Genomic DNA, 15,049 nt, shown 5'->3' with positions numbered 1-15,049 from the left:
CGGGTGGAGCGGGGAGGTGAGGAGGGGGAGGGAGAAGGGGAAGTGCACAGAAAGAAATGCGGCGCAATTTAAAAACAACAAACAATTTAAAAAATATGGACAGTCTAATACTCCCGGCTTCCGCCTCAGGAGTTACCGTGCTGTAGGTCAGTTCTGACATGACATGACATCTGACTGAACACACTCTTCTCTGAAAGTATACCAAAGACATCAGCTCATAACTGTACATCTGATACATGATAGATAGCATCTCAGAGACACCCACAGGCACATGGCTAACTCTGTTGCATCCATATCTGCCTCTTAGATTGGAAACTGCTGCCTTTAGACTTCACGGGCTAGATGTAGGTAAATTAGATTTACCGATTTTATAATACCGAATTTTACCGATTCTAAAATTTTATTTATTTATTTAGAATCGGTAAATCTAATGTAGGTAATGATTCGGTATTTTTTACCGAATCGGTAAGATTCGGTATTTACCGATTCTGTAAATACCGAATCGGTATTTGCTATTGAATCCTATGGGCTTTGAAGCCCATAGGATTCAATAGCAAATACCGATTCGGTATTTACCGAATCGGTAAAAATACCGAATTGCTAAGGGGGACAGGGTGTCACTTTGACACCCTGTTACACCCCTGTAACTGGCTTTTGCGCCATGTGGCACACATACATGCCCTTAGGGCATGTCTATGTGCCACATGGCACAGGTGTACATGCACAGATGTACATGTACACAAGAATTCGTAATTTACCATGCCATTGTATGGCATGGTAAATACCGAATTCAAAAAGCCCTGTAGCACTGTCAGAAATGTGACCTACATCTCAAATTACATATTCTGTATTTTTACCGAATGGTAAATTTACCGAATCGGCAACATTTACCAAATCGGTAAATTTACCGATTCTGTAATTTTACCGATTTGGTAAAATTACAGATTCGGTAAAATTACCGAATATGTCCGTTTTTTGTGCCCCTACATCACCATAGCCCTTTACCGGTCGGAAACGGCCGAAATCGGTATTTTCGGCCGATTTCGACCAGTAAATGGCTACCTACATCTGGCCCCACGTCTCCACATCCATGTCTCGAATGTGAGAGTCCTAAAGGAGAGCCTTTGGCAAACTTATTTCGGTTTCAGGGTATGCTATGGATAAACTGATATACGATACAACCTCAAGGCATGAAGTTAGTATTTCACATGTGAGAACAAAAACATTTCCTTTTTTATATAAATGTTTCTTATTGTTAGAATGCAGCATACATGAAATGGAAAATGCATCCGCTCTATCTCCTTCTTTTTGTGGGGATGTAAGCATATAAGATAATAGTCTCTTCCATGTGACATTAAGCCTGGCTAACTGAATTTCCAGAACATAATTTATAAGGCATGGGAAAACAGGCATAAGATTTATTGAACAAAAAGTTTGTTGCATTCAAACCTCATTTAGACACCTTTAATGTGTATCCATATATCAATATATCAATATATCAATATATATATATATATATATATATATATATATATATATATATATATATATATATCAGTGATGTCATCAGTGATGTCACTGGCCATGTCATGAATGATGTAATATGTGACATGATCAGCAGTGGATTGCGGGTGCGCGATATATAGTTAGTGCAACTAACTATATATGCGAATTTCAATGGTTTTGTGTGAGTAAAATAAGGTTTTGTAAATGCTAATTCCTAACTATATATGGTCTATAACCTATGGTTTTTTCAGTGAATTTCAATGGTTTTTTAATAGCAAATATCAAAAGCTGTAAAATGTATTCTTCTTTTAAAGGAAAAATATATTTTATATGTATTTAATATAATTTTTTTATGTATATACATTTTTTGAGGGAACGAATTTATCAACTATCATGCTGAAGAAGAGTGTGGGGAAAAAAAACAAAGAGGAGGACTAAGAGGAAAGAACAATCAGTTCAAAAATACAATTGCTTTAAAGCATGAAGTGCTTTTCCACACATTTACATTTAAATAACCCATATTAGAACATACAAAATATCTACAGAGGAGACGGTGTACATTGAATTTTAGACTCTTCATTGGTACCTACATGTTGGTACTTACATCACCCACACAACACAACAGCTCTATTCAGAGCTACCCTACCTCAAAGCACTCTAAAATATTATTTTAATATTTTCCTTGGTTTTCCCCATGTTACGCTTTCCGGAACGCTACCCGATGCGCGGACCGGGCGCTAACCGTGCGAATTTTTTTTTTTTTACATATATGGGCCTCCTCAGCCACCCTCAGAAAACCTAGGGGGTCAGGATATGTCTCCCGTGCCCCCTTATACCCATTCCCAACATTGTTTATCCTCCATCTTGTGACTAAATTCGTCCGAAGCACAAGATGGCGGACTCCCGTTATGCTACCGGTGAGCTACCCGGTTCGCGTACCGGGTAGCGCTTCCACCGCGAAAAATCGAAAAAAAAATTCTTTTATTTTTTTGCCCCGCGGGGGCCCTTTAATAGCCCACACATCAATCCTAGGGGGTCAGGAGGGGTCTACCTTGCCCCCTTTCATTCATTTCCCCCTTCGTTTATTTCCACCTCTTGTCTCTCGATCCTACCGAGAGACAAGATGGCGGCCGCTCCGGACTGTTTAGAATGTTGACAGTCACCGGAGAGCCAATCCGCTTCTCCTCGCGAAGTTCCGTTACGCGTCTGGTACGCGAACCGGGGCGCTAACCGGGACGCTGTCACAGATATATATATTTTTTTGAACGTTAATTTCTCAAAATCCACTGGAGCACATATCTTGAGACCTAGCAAAGGCACATCGGGCAAACAGTCTCCACAATTTTGCCCAGTTTCATAGAAATCCATTCAGCCGTTCGAGCTAAAAGTGAGTCCAACCGCCCTATGGAAAACTCAATGTTTTGGGACCCCCCTTTTTTCTCGCCCCCGCTTGACGAAACCCCCCCCCAAACTTTTCAGGGGACGCTCAGAAACACAATGTGCCATTTTCCTGAAAATTTCAGCCAATTCCATCCATCAACGCCAAAGTTATTCAACATAGAATTTTCAGAAATCCCTATTCAAAAAAATCCTAACTATATATACCTACTGGCGACCGCCAGTAGGTAATATATATATATATATATATATATATATATATATATATATATATATAACATTTCTATGGCAAAATGAAACCCCTCATTTTGTTCCTTTTCAAATTAAATGTATTAAGTGTTACCACTTTATTCCAATCAAGATGACTTCAGGTGTGCCATACTTTTGTCATAAGTAAGACTGTTAGCGTTCTAGTTGTTCTTTAGAACACTCTGGGACATTCTGTCATTGGGCTATAGTTGGGCTACATCTGGCTGATATTTGGGCTACATTTGGGCTCTTTTGTCTCTGGTGGCCATCTTGGGAGACTGCATATCAGAATTTTTTTAATGAAATATAAGAGGATTTGAGAAGTCACTCAAAATGTGCCCTAATTTTTCTTTCTTCAGCACTAATCATAATTTCTATGGCAAAATGAACCCCCTCATTTTGTTCCTTTGCAAATTAAATGTTTTAAGTGTTAACACTTTATTCCAATCAAGATGACTTCAGGTGTGCCATACTTTTGTCATAAGTAAGACTGTTAGCGCTCTAGTTGTTCTTTAGAACACTCTGGGACATTCTGTCACTGGGCTATAGTTGGGCTACATCTGGCTGATATTTGGGCTACATTTGTTTTTTTTGTCTCTGGTGGCCATCTTTGGGCTACATTGGGCTACATTGGGCTACATTTGGGCTCTAACATATATATAGCCCAATGTAGCCCAATATATATTTTTCAAAGTTAATTTTCGTAAAAACCACTGGAGCATATATCTTGAGACATAGCAAAGGCACATCGGGCTACCAATCCCTACAATTTTGCCAAGTTTTGTGGAAATCCATTCAGCCGTTCGAGCTAAAAGTGAGTCCAACCGCCATATGGAAAACTCAATGTTAAAAACACGTTTTGGGACCCCCCTTTTTTCTCGGCCCCCGCTTGACAAAACCCCCCCAAACTTTCAGGGGACGCTCAGAAACAACATGTGCCATTTTCCTGAACATTTCAGCCAATTCCGTCCATCAACGCCAAAGTTATTCAACAGAGAATTTTCAGAAATCCCTATTCAAAAAAATCCTAACTATATATACCTACAGGCGACTGCCAGTAGGTAATATATATATATATATATATAATTATTATTTTTTTTTTTTCTTCAAAAAAAGAACCCAGCAAGGCTCCTGTCAGCAGCCCAGATTCACCACAGCACAGACGGAATCCAGGCAGTTTCTTCAATTTTGAGGTATTTTTATTTTATTTTCAACACCATGAGTGCAACATAAGAGGACGGTCAACGCGTTTCGGCGGATATTACCTACTGGCGGTCGCCAGTAGGTATATATAGTTAGGACCTAGTTACCATAGGAAATCCCCAACATTCTATTGGGAATAACTTTGGCGCCGATTGAGGAATCTGTGTGTAATTTTCCTTAAAATTGCTTCGCTCCGCTCCGCTCCTTCCCTGAAAGTTTCGGGGGGATTCATCAAGCGGGGGCCGAGAAAAAAGGGGGGTCCCAAAACATGTTTTCCCCATGTTAATTTCCTTAGGGACCTTTAGACACGGCTACAGCCCGAACGGCTGAATGGAATTACACCAAACTTGGCAAAATGGTAGGGCCGGGTATGCAGATGTGCCTTTGCTATGTTTGGTGAAAATCCCTCCAGTAGTTCTTGAGAAAATGTAATTTGAAATTTTTCAAATGGCATTTTCTATGGGACCTTTAGACACGGCTACAGCCTGAACGGCTGAACGGAATTACACCAAACTTGGCAAAATGGTAGGGACAGGTATGCAGTAGTGCCTTTTCTATATTTGGTGAAAATCCCTAGAGTAGTTGTTGAGAAAATTGAATTTGAGCAAATTATATATCTATATGCGCTCAACATTCTATTGGGAATAACTTTGGCGCAGATGGAGGAATCTGTGTGTAATTTTCGAGAATTTTGGCCAGCTCCGCTCCGCTCCTTCCCTGAAAGTTTCAGGGGGATTCGCCAAGGGGGGCCGAAAGGGGGGCCCCAAAACGTGTTTTCCCCATGTTAATTTCCATAGGGACCTTTAGACACGGCTACAGCCCGAACGGCTGAACGGAATTACACCAAACTTGGCAAAATGGTAGAGACAGGTATGCAGTAGTGCCTTTTCTATATTTGGTGAAAATCTCTCCAGTAGTTGTTGAGAAAATTGAATTGGAGCAAATTATATATCTATATGCGCTCACCGTACGCGCACTGTACGCGTACGGTACGCGTAAGGTACGCGTACGTGCGCGTACCCTTACGTGCGCAAGCGAGTTTCTGATTGGCTGGCAGTCGACTTTCAACATTCCAAACTGTCCAAACCAGGAAGTGTTGGCCACCATCTTGTTTTTCAGGAGAACTGAGGCACAAGAGAGCCCAAAACAAGAGTGGAAAACACGAAAAGGGGGCAGGGTAGAGACCCCCAACCCTCTAGCTCTTCTCAGGGGGTCCCAAAAGGACCCCCAAGGGCAAAAAATTTTTTTTTTTAAATCGCGGGGTACGTGCACAGTACGCGTACCGTGCGCGTACCACACGATTTAAAAAAAAAACAAAAACATTTTTTGCACTTGGTGGTCCTTCTGGGACCCCCTGAGAAGGGCTAGGAGGTCAGGGGGTCTCAACCCTGCCCCCTTTTCACGTTTTCCACTCTTGTTTTGTGCTCTCTTGTGCCTCACTTCTCCTGAGAAACAAGATGGCTGCTCAGGTGGTCCCAGAGTGGATAATAACAGATATAAATGTTATCCGCTAATAGAATTAACATTACCAAAACCTTTGAAATTTATTGAAAAAAGTATAGGTTTCACGCCTGATATAGTTAGTAATTAGCATTTAAAAAACCTTAAAAATTCACTGAAAAAAACATAGGTTTCAAGCCTTATATAGTTAGGAATTAGCATTTTAAAAACCTTGCAAATTCACTCAAAAAATTATAGATTTCAGGCCTTATATAGTTAGGAATTAGCATTTGAAAAACCATTGAAATTGCTCCTATATAGTTAGTTGTACTAACTATATTTCGCGCACCCGCAATCCACTGCTGATGATGTTACATATTACATCATTCATGACATGGTCAGTGACATCACTGATGACATCTCAAATGACATCACTGATGACATCACTGATGACATCTCATTTGACATCACTGATCACATCACTGATGATATCATTCATGTGATAATACGATGCATCTCCTCACACTCTAATATAACCTTTGATACACCTAGTGTTAAATACAGAATACCATTCTTGAAACCATTGACACACCAATACCAGTTACTACATACGCATTCACTGATTCCTAGGCCTACACACACATTCACTCATTCACCCATAGAATCACTCATACATACAGTCACTCATCAATACAACACTATCATATGCACTCATACACCTATACAGACACTCACACACTGCCACTAATCCATGGAGTTACTCACACGCCTGGTCAGTCATGCAAAGAATCAATCACACTTCCATTTCCTCAACTATACAGTTATACACACAACACCTTACTTATTCAAACATATACTAACACATACTTACTCTCTTATACAATCACTGATACAAGTACACAATGATCCATACAGCCACTCGCACATTCACTGGCTCTAATGTATAGTCATTTATATATGCCAACTCTCACATGCACTGTGTTTTACATATGTACTTACTTGGACATGTAGCACTGAGATATCCATTCACTCACCAACACACCCATGCACACAGTCAACCGCCCCTATAGCTGTTTCCACATGCACTCTTGAACTCATACACCTAGTGAATCAACTGCTCACACATCTATGCACAGTTACCCACCTCCCAGCCACCCACACACACACTCAGTCTCCCATTCAAATACTTGGGCAACAAATCAATAACCCATATAGCCACTCATATAGCTACTGATCAACACATGCAGCAGCTTACACAACAACAGACATACTGATGCACACATTCAGACAGTTTAGTCACTAACCCATGCATTTAGTAAGACACATTTAATCACTCACTCATACAGTCCGTCACGCACCTACTAAATCCTTCATCCAGACACTTATACATCTCCTCATTCTTCAATATGTAAAACATATTTAAACTTTACAGAAACACACAGTCACTGGATGATGTCATCAGTGATATCATCAGTGATGTCAAATGAGATGTCATCAGTGATGTCATCAGTGATGTCATTTGAGATGTCATCAGTGATGTCATCAGTGATGACACTGACCATGTCATGAATGATGTAATATGTGACATCATCAGCAGTGGATTGCGGGTGCGCGAAACATAGTTAGTTCATCAAATATGTTAAAATGCATATATAGAGGAACATTAGGAGAGTATACATTCAGGCAGCAAATAGAAGCACAATGCATAATGAGATGTGCATAAACCACATCAACATTACATAAATAGCTCCACGTGTTATCTGATTGGATTGAAAACTAGAGTGGTGGGCACACAGCCTGTAAAAATGACACTATAGAGTTAAAGACATACATATCATCCAGCCTAATGCAAAGTGCCAGTGCCGATTTAACATGTTAAACCCCGTAAAAATTAAAAAGGGGTAGGAGGCATCACCGCTGCGCAGGGTCGTACTTTTTGCAGAGCACAATGAAATGAGTTAAGTTGTTTATCCTTCCAAAGCTACAATTACACTGATCCAACAACGAGCCTGTGGGTTTGAAATAGATAATCACTGGTCTGCAGAACACCCAGCCTGAATCTCACAAACCGCGTTTGCTTAAGTTCAGGGTATATCAAATCCAGATACCCAGTGCAATAGAGCCACCAGCATTGTTATAGCACAAGCATGTAATAGGTCCTTGCCTCTACGTGAGGTGCATCTTCGTCTGCGTACATTCTTGATATCGGTCTTTAAGTAGTTCTGCAATATCCTGCCTTACTCTGCCAGGATCTACCGACAAAGACTCCATCTGCAGCTTCTTTAAACCATTCTGTGCATGTGACGGCCTTGTGTTCCTGCCACAAACACCAGCCACCCGTACAATACATAGCAGCACAACCTGCCTACAGCCATGACCAACAACATTATTACAACAATAACAGAACCAATGCTAACAGAAACACAGGTATGCAGCGAAGAGGTAATGGAATGGGACAGCAATGGGTCCAACCACAGCCAGGACAACACACTTGTTTTTATTGCCACAAAGTAGGCCACATGCAGAGAGAATGCCGGACTAGACTTCGAGACCAAAGCCAGCAATCTATGGGTTCCGCCCAATCAGCACCACCACGTTTCCAACAACAGCAAATGCACTCACAGCCCCTCCAGCCCCAAATCCTGTACACCTATGCCCAACCTGCCCAACAGCAAAACATGCAGCAAGAGCAGCTCCAATCACCCATGATGGTCCAAGCCCAACAATTGCTCCTGCAGATGCAAGCTCCCATGCAGCAACAGCAGCAGACACCTACATACCAAGTGATGCCCCAAATGCAAAATACTGCGTTCCAGGGAGGTGCAGTGATAACCCCAGTAATCCGTTCACACAAGGCACCATCCAGCAATATCAAGCAGGAGGATACACTGGCTAGGACATCCCACATACAACTCCTGTGCGCCCGGTGCTATCATGAACCATGAGCGGTGAAGATGACCCCACCGTCCCGGTCACGATAAACAACAAACATATAGCTTTCTCATTGACACAGGCGCTACGTACTCCTGTATTACAGGCGGTCCTCTGCCCATTTCAGATCAGATAGCGGACACACAGGGATTCTCTGGGGCAAAAGAAAGGGTCCCTTTCACCAAGCCAGTACCCGTACAAATAGGAGACGGTGTGCTGGAACAACGACTGCTCTATTCGCCACATTCTCCAGTGAATCTCTTAGGGCGCAACCTCATGGCAAAATTAAACATTACCATCCACTTCAATGAGAACGGAGCAATGGTTTGCTCTATACCAGGCACACCCTTGGCTAGGATGATGGTACTCACTGTCGTCTCCTCCGTGAAAGATCAAATAAGAGCCCGCCCAGTGGATGAACAAGCATTCTCCACTGCGGTACACATCGTTGTAGCTAACACACCAGAACTGCATAACCGCACTGTCCAGCTCCCAAAATAGTTTCTTTTTCACCCACAGTCCCGGAATTCCCAAGTATCAGACAGGAACATGATCCTAGACATACATGACCTTTAAATTACCTCTACATATGGGGCATTCCTAGCAATTGGCGATTACGCCCACACTTAGGCTTGCATAATTTTTATTGAGCCTGGACAACTGGTGGACAACTGGGGAGAAGCATTTCAGATGAGCAACTCTTTGGCCATCCTGATGAATATCTGAAAACAGAGATCGTCTACATGAATGAAGTGCCCCTCTCAGTAACAGTGGAAATGAGAACACCCACTGCCATAACAAAATATGACTATGTGTGTGAAGCAGATTTGGCTCAAGTCCCGGCACATTTGTGGACTATGGGCCCAAATGACTTGGGCCTTATCCACTTTGCCGCCCATTTCAAGATAACGCTGAAAGCAGGCGCCATCCTGCCCAGAATTAGACAGTATCCACTATCTAAGGAAGCAGAGGAAGGTATTGCCCCCACCATACGAGTCTTGCTGGATCAGGGAGTCATATATCCTTGTATATCCACTTGAAACACGTGCCTTTTTCCGGTGCGGAAATGGAATGCCAATCAATGGTGTTTGGTGCATGATCTTCGCCCAATCAATAACATAGTCCTACCAGAGTTTTCCATCGTCCCAGACCCCTCTGTCATCCTCACAAATGATCCCCCGAATGCACAGTACTTTTCCGTGTTTTTTTTTTTTCTTTGTTTATTGGCATTTCAGCAAAATACAAACATAGAGCACGTCTTGAGCACATACTGGGCATCAATATTTCAATGTTCTAAAAGCATGGACAGTTCATATAATAACCATCATATCCCTACTCCACCCGCACAATGCAACCCATACAGTCTGAGTACACTTCTAGGACTCCATCGCCACCAGCCCATCTAACATCCTAATCGGTGGAATGCGGCCTCATCTCCTGAGCCTCCCCAATGTCCAGTACAGATTGTGTCTCCCCTGGTTCGCCCTCCTCCTGTGTGGGTCTGTTTTCTAGATATATCGCCCAGTAGTTTTTAGGTCTGTTTCGTGGTGGTAGTAATTCACTATAGTGTTCAGATTGCGTGCAACAATATAGCATGTCGTTAGACCAGCGAGCTAGTGTAGGAGATGGCCCTCTCATCCAGGTGAGTGCTACGCACCGTTTAGCCACTATGAAGGCCAAATCCACCAGTCGTCGTGCAGCCGGTGGCACGTCCTTTGAATACCCTTACAGGGCCAGCAGTGGGGAAGGGGACAACGACAAATTGGCAACCCTATTCACTTCCTCATAGACCATTCTCCGAAAAGCTGCCACTCTCGGACACAGCCAAGCCAGATGTAAAAAATCAGCCTCCTGAGCTCGACATCTTTCGCATCCTGGGTTACTGCGCAAACCGTATCTGTATAAGCGCTCAGGATTATAATATACTCTATTTAAAAATTAAAAATGGAGTAACCTGTGCCTGTTGTTAAGGGAAACCCTACTTACACTAGCGCAACAATATTTCCATGTAGCCTCAGAGAGTTCAATGCCTAAATCTGTCTGCCATGCCAGTCGCGGCTTAGTGTAATCCGCCATTCTTTCGGCGAGAGTGATACGGTATAGGTTCGTAATCAATTTAGCTGAGGATTTGGCAGTGACTATGTAGTCAAATGCCAAGACCGTTTGGGGCTCCGTCATGTCCTCGCCCAGCAATCCTCTCAGGGCATGACGAACTCTGTGAAATTGAAAGCGCGGAAGCAACGCGTTTCCAGCTCCCTCCTTCGGGATAAGATCCTCCCAAGTGCAAACATTTTCAGGTACAAACAGATCCCCCATAGTATCTACATTCAATTCAGCTAAGGCCTCGATCACTGCCCTATCTCTACAGGGGGCAAGCCACGAGCACCACGCTTGTTTCGCCGCCGGGACGTACAACAGTAAGCAGGCCTGAGCGTTCATAAGGTGATACCATGCGTGCGTTACCACATTCATTGAATCCAGAATGCCCGTGCGACGATCTCTAGGTCGGGATAATAATGGCGGAAGCGGAGCCGGAACGGCAACCAGATTCTCTATTCTCAGATGTGGCGCATCTGTAGGGCCATGTATCCAGCCATATGCGTGCGCCCCTTGTGCAGCCCGGTAGTATAATTCTAGGTCCGGGGCGCTAAGCCCCCATCCTCGTATGTCCGAACAAGGATATTCCAGGCTTCTCTTGGCTGTTTCCCGGCCCATACCAAACGGAGCACTAAAGCATGAAGCTGACGAAAGAATGCACCCGACAAAACCATAGGGATATTACTGAACAAGAATAAGAATCGAGGAGGCACAACCATTTTTAGCAATGATATGCGACCCATGAGAGACAAGGGGAGTGCAATCCATTTGTCTACTTCGTCCTCCAGTCTAGACACGGCCACGCCGTAGTTCTCCCAGAGGACCACTTCCGAGTCTGTGTACAGCCTGATGCCCATATATCGAACCGAGTCGGTGGTCGACTGTATGGGGTAATCCGCGTCCACCCTCGTGGTCACAGGAGTGAGGGGAAACATTAAAGTCTTGCTCCAATTTACATGTATCCCGGAAAGCGAGCTGAATAAGACCACTTCCCTTAGCACCGTCGAGAGATTATCTTCCGGGTGCCTCACATACAATAAAGTATCATCCGCATACGTGGACACGATCAGTTTATACGTGGGGAAACAGAGACCGCGATGGCTATGGTACTCTCGCAACGCACACGCCAGGGGTTCCGCAACCAAGGCATACAGAAGAGGCGACAGCGGGCAACCTTGTCGGGTACCACGTTCCACTTTGAAAGGCTCAGTCGTGAGGGAGCCTATGTGAACTCTGGCTACTGGAGAAGCATATAGAGTGTCCAAAAGTTGTATAAAGAGGTCTCCCACTCCCATTCGCCGCAGCACTAGTCGGAGGAAAGGCCATTCCACAGAGTCGAATGCCTTTTCCATGTCCAGGAAGACGGCCACTGCCGGGACATCTTGTCTTGTATGCTGAAAAGCAGCGAACACTGTCCGTATATTGTAAGTCAGGTTACGATTGGGTACAAAGCCCGCTTGTTCGAGGGCAACTTGTTTTGGGATCAGCAGGCTTAATCTATTGGCAATAATCTTAGCAAATATCTTTGCATCCACATTAAGCAGCGATAGCGGCCTATACGAGGCACAGTCATCGGCGGGCTTTCCGGGCTTAAGGATGGCCACTATAATGGCCTCCCTCGTCGTCGTCGGCATCATTGCTGCCTCCGCCATCTCCTCTACCAGCGTCAGCAATTTGGGAACGAGCAGCTCTGCAAATGTCTTTTAAAAGGAAGCCGGTAAGCCGTCACTGCCAGGGGAACTCCCAGCCTTCATGGAAGACAACGCCCAAACTACTTCCTCCCTCTCGAACGGTCGAACCAGAGACTCCCTGTGTATGTTCGTTAATCCAGGCAGCTGTATATGCGTCAAATAGTTCAAAATGCGCTCCTTCGAGGCCGAACCTCTCAAGGCATACAATGCTGTATAAAAATCTCCAAATCGGGTTGCCACCTGCTCTTCAGACAGTACCTCTCCCGTGTTTTCATCTCTCATCACGGGTACCAGAACACCCTGCCGTTGTAGCATCGCCATTCTCACCAATACCGCACCTGGTCGGTCCCCCTGCCCATATGACCGAGCTATGCTATAATTCCCTAAATGCTTGACTTCCGCATCAGTCTCTTCGTGATATTCTCTAAGCGTCTTAGCCAGTTCACTAGTCAGCTCCGCACCAGAGTCTCGGAGCCGTTGCGCTTCTATGTCTTGCAGTTTGGATTCCAGTAAGGAGAGACGCGCCCTTATCGACTTTAAGACCCCCGCATGCTTAGCTATAGCCAACCCGCGCATATAGGCTTTGAAGGCCTCCCATACCGTGAGGAAGGAGTCCAACGAACCTACATTGTTGTCAAAGCATTCTTCTGCCGCAGATGCCAAATCTGCGCGAAAGGCTGCATCTAGTAGCTCATACGGAGGCAGGTGCCAGCTAAAAGGGGGAGGGGCGGTTCATCTGAGCACGAATCTTAACAAGGACAGGGGAGTGGTCCGAGTACGTGCGAGGCAGTATCTGACACAACAGTACCGCAGAGAGGAGAGAATTGGGGAATAACCAGTAATCTATCCGCGTGTGGATATCATGCTGGGACGAATAGTGCGTGTATCCACCCTGTGTCGGGCACCTAGTCCTCCAAACATCCTGCAGACCTAGTCTGGTCATCTCGGCATCAAGCACGCGAGCAGAGCTCATCGGGCGCCGCACTGGACCATCTGACCTATCCAGTTCAGGGTGTCTCACCATATTAAGACCGCCTCCCCAGAGGACCTGATCCCCACATTGCTCCCTTATCATAGAGGCTAAATTTAGGTAGAACAAAGGGCAATCATAATTCGGTCCGAACAAGTTGACCACATGGAAAGTCATGCCTTTACCTACACCCTTTGAGATGACAAACCTTCCCTCAGGGTCTGTGACAACAGGTGTCAGCGTCATATTCGATTTAGATTAGCCCATGTGAGAACTCCTCGAGCGTGTGATGTAAACCCAGCGGCGTGTATGTGTCTGTGCAGTCCTCTATAGGACAGTGTCGGGCTATCAGGGCGTAAATGGGTCTCTTGAAGGAGTGCAAGGTCAATAGAGTGCCGTAATAGATATTGCACCACTCTCCTAACCTTTCTGTGGTCATTTAGGCCGCGCACGTTCCACGTCAGTAGTGTAATGCTGTCCCTATCTTGTGTCATCTGAGTCACTTCAGGTGGCATTGTGCACATGGAACATAATTATATCCGTCCACAACTTGAAGGCCCGTGTCCAGCGCTCCGTGCTCATAACAGTAACACTCAAAAAGCATCCTGCAAAAACAACAGTCCCCTCCCATACCCCAATCAGCCAAGCTGGAACTACCGCCATCCTCCAAAAGTAGCACACCCAAGGTGTCCCGCCCACGCCAACCCACGCCTGCCCAGCCCCAACATGGCCGTGTCCCATCTCCACCCACGATCTACCTACTCCATACATACCCCCAACACTCCACATCCACTCACTCAAAAAGGTCCCAACATCCAAAAGGTAAATGGAAAAACTCATACCCATAGAAGGGCAAAAGTCACCACCCCGAGCCCCACCCTGATCCCGAAATTCTCAAACAATCGTGGTAAACACGCAGGGGCGTAGGTAGCTTGCTTACAACAAATCTTAAACTGTAGCAGTCAAAATTGGGCGCTGCATTCCCCCTGCCCTCCCCCGCTCCCAAAACAGCAACTTAGTACGCAGCCCAAACCCCAATACGCAACCATTCGCTCCATAAAATACCAATATATGCACATGCCCCCCCTCCATGTGTGTCCGGTGCATCTAAGACAACATTCGTATCATGAAAATCCAATCCTGTCCTCCGAACGTCTAATTCAAATGCACACCCCAATAAAACAGCAGTCTGAGCATACGGCCCCAGTGCAGCAGCCTTACTTTACCAGCATAGTTGTGAATCAGCAATTGAGGCCTCTCCCCCCATAGTCTCTCACCCCATTCACAGTTGATGGTTCATCTTGAAGGCCCCACGCTGATGGCCGTACGCTCACAAACCCCTAGATCCTAACAACATGCTCTGTGGTGGGAGTTCCCACTCTAGGCCCCTAAGGGGACACATTTCGCATATACAAGAATGTCCATTCGTGTCTCTGAATCATAAAATCACTCCTGATCTTCCAGGGAGCCGTCCGCAGGATCGTCAGCCCCTCTGCCGTCTGTCGGTCCTCGCATGTTCCTGTTCCAGTCTTTCATCGCCTTCTGTAGTGCATGCGGATCAGCA

This window comes from Lissotriton helveticus, chromosome 5_1 (assembly GCF_964261635.1).
Source record: "Lissotriton helveticus chromosome 5_1, aLisHel1.1, whole genome shotgun sequence".
NCBI lineage: Eukaryota > Metazoa > Chordata > Amphibia > Caudata > Salamandridae > Lissotriton > Lissotriton helveticus.
This window is presented reverse-complemented; position numbering follows the sequence as displayed.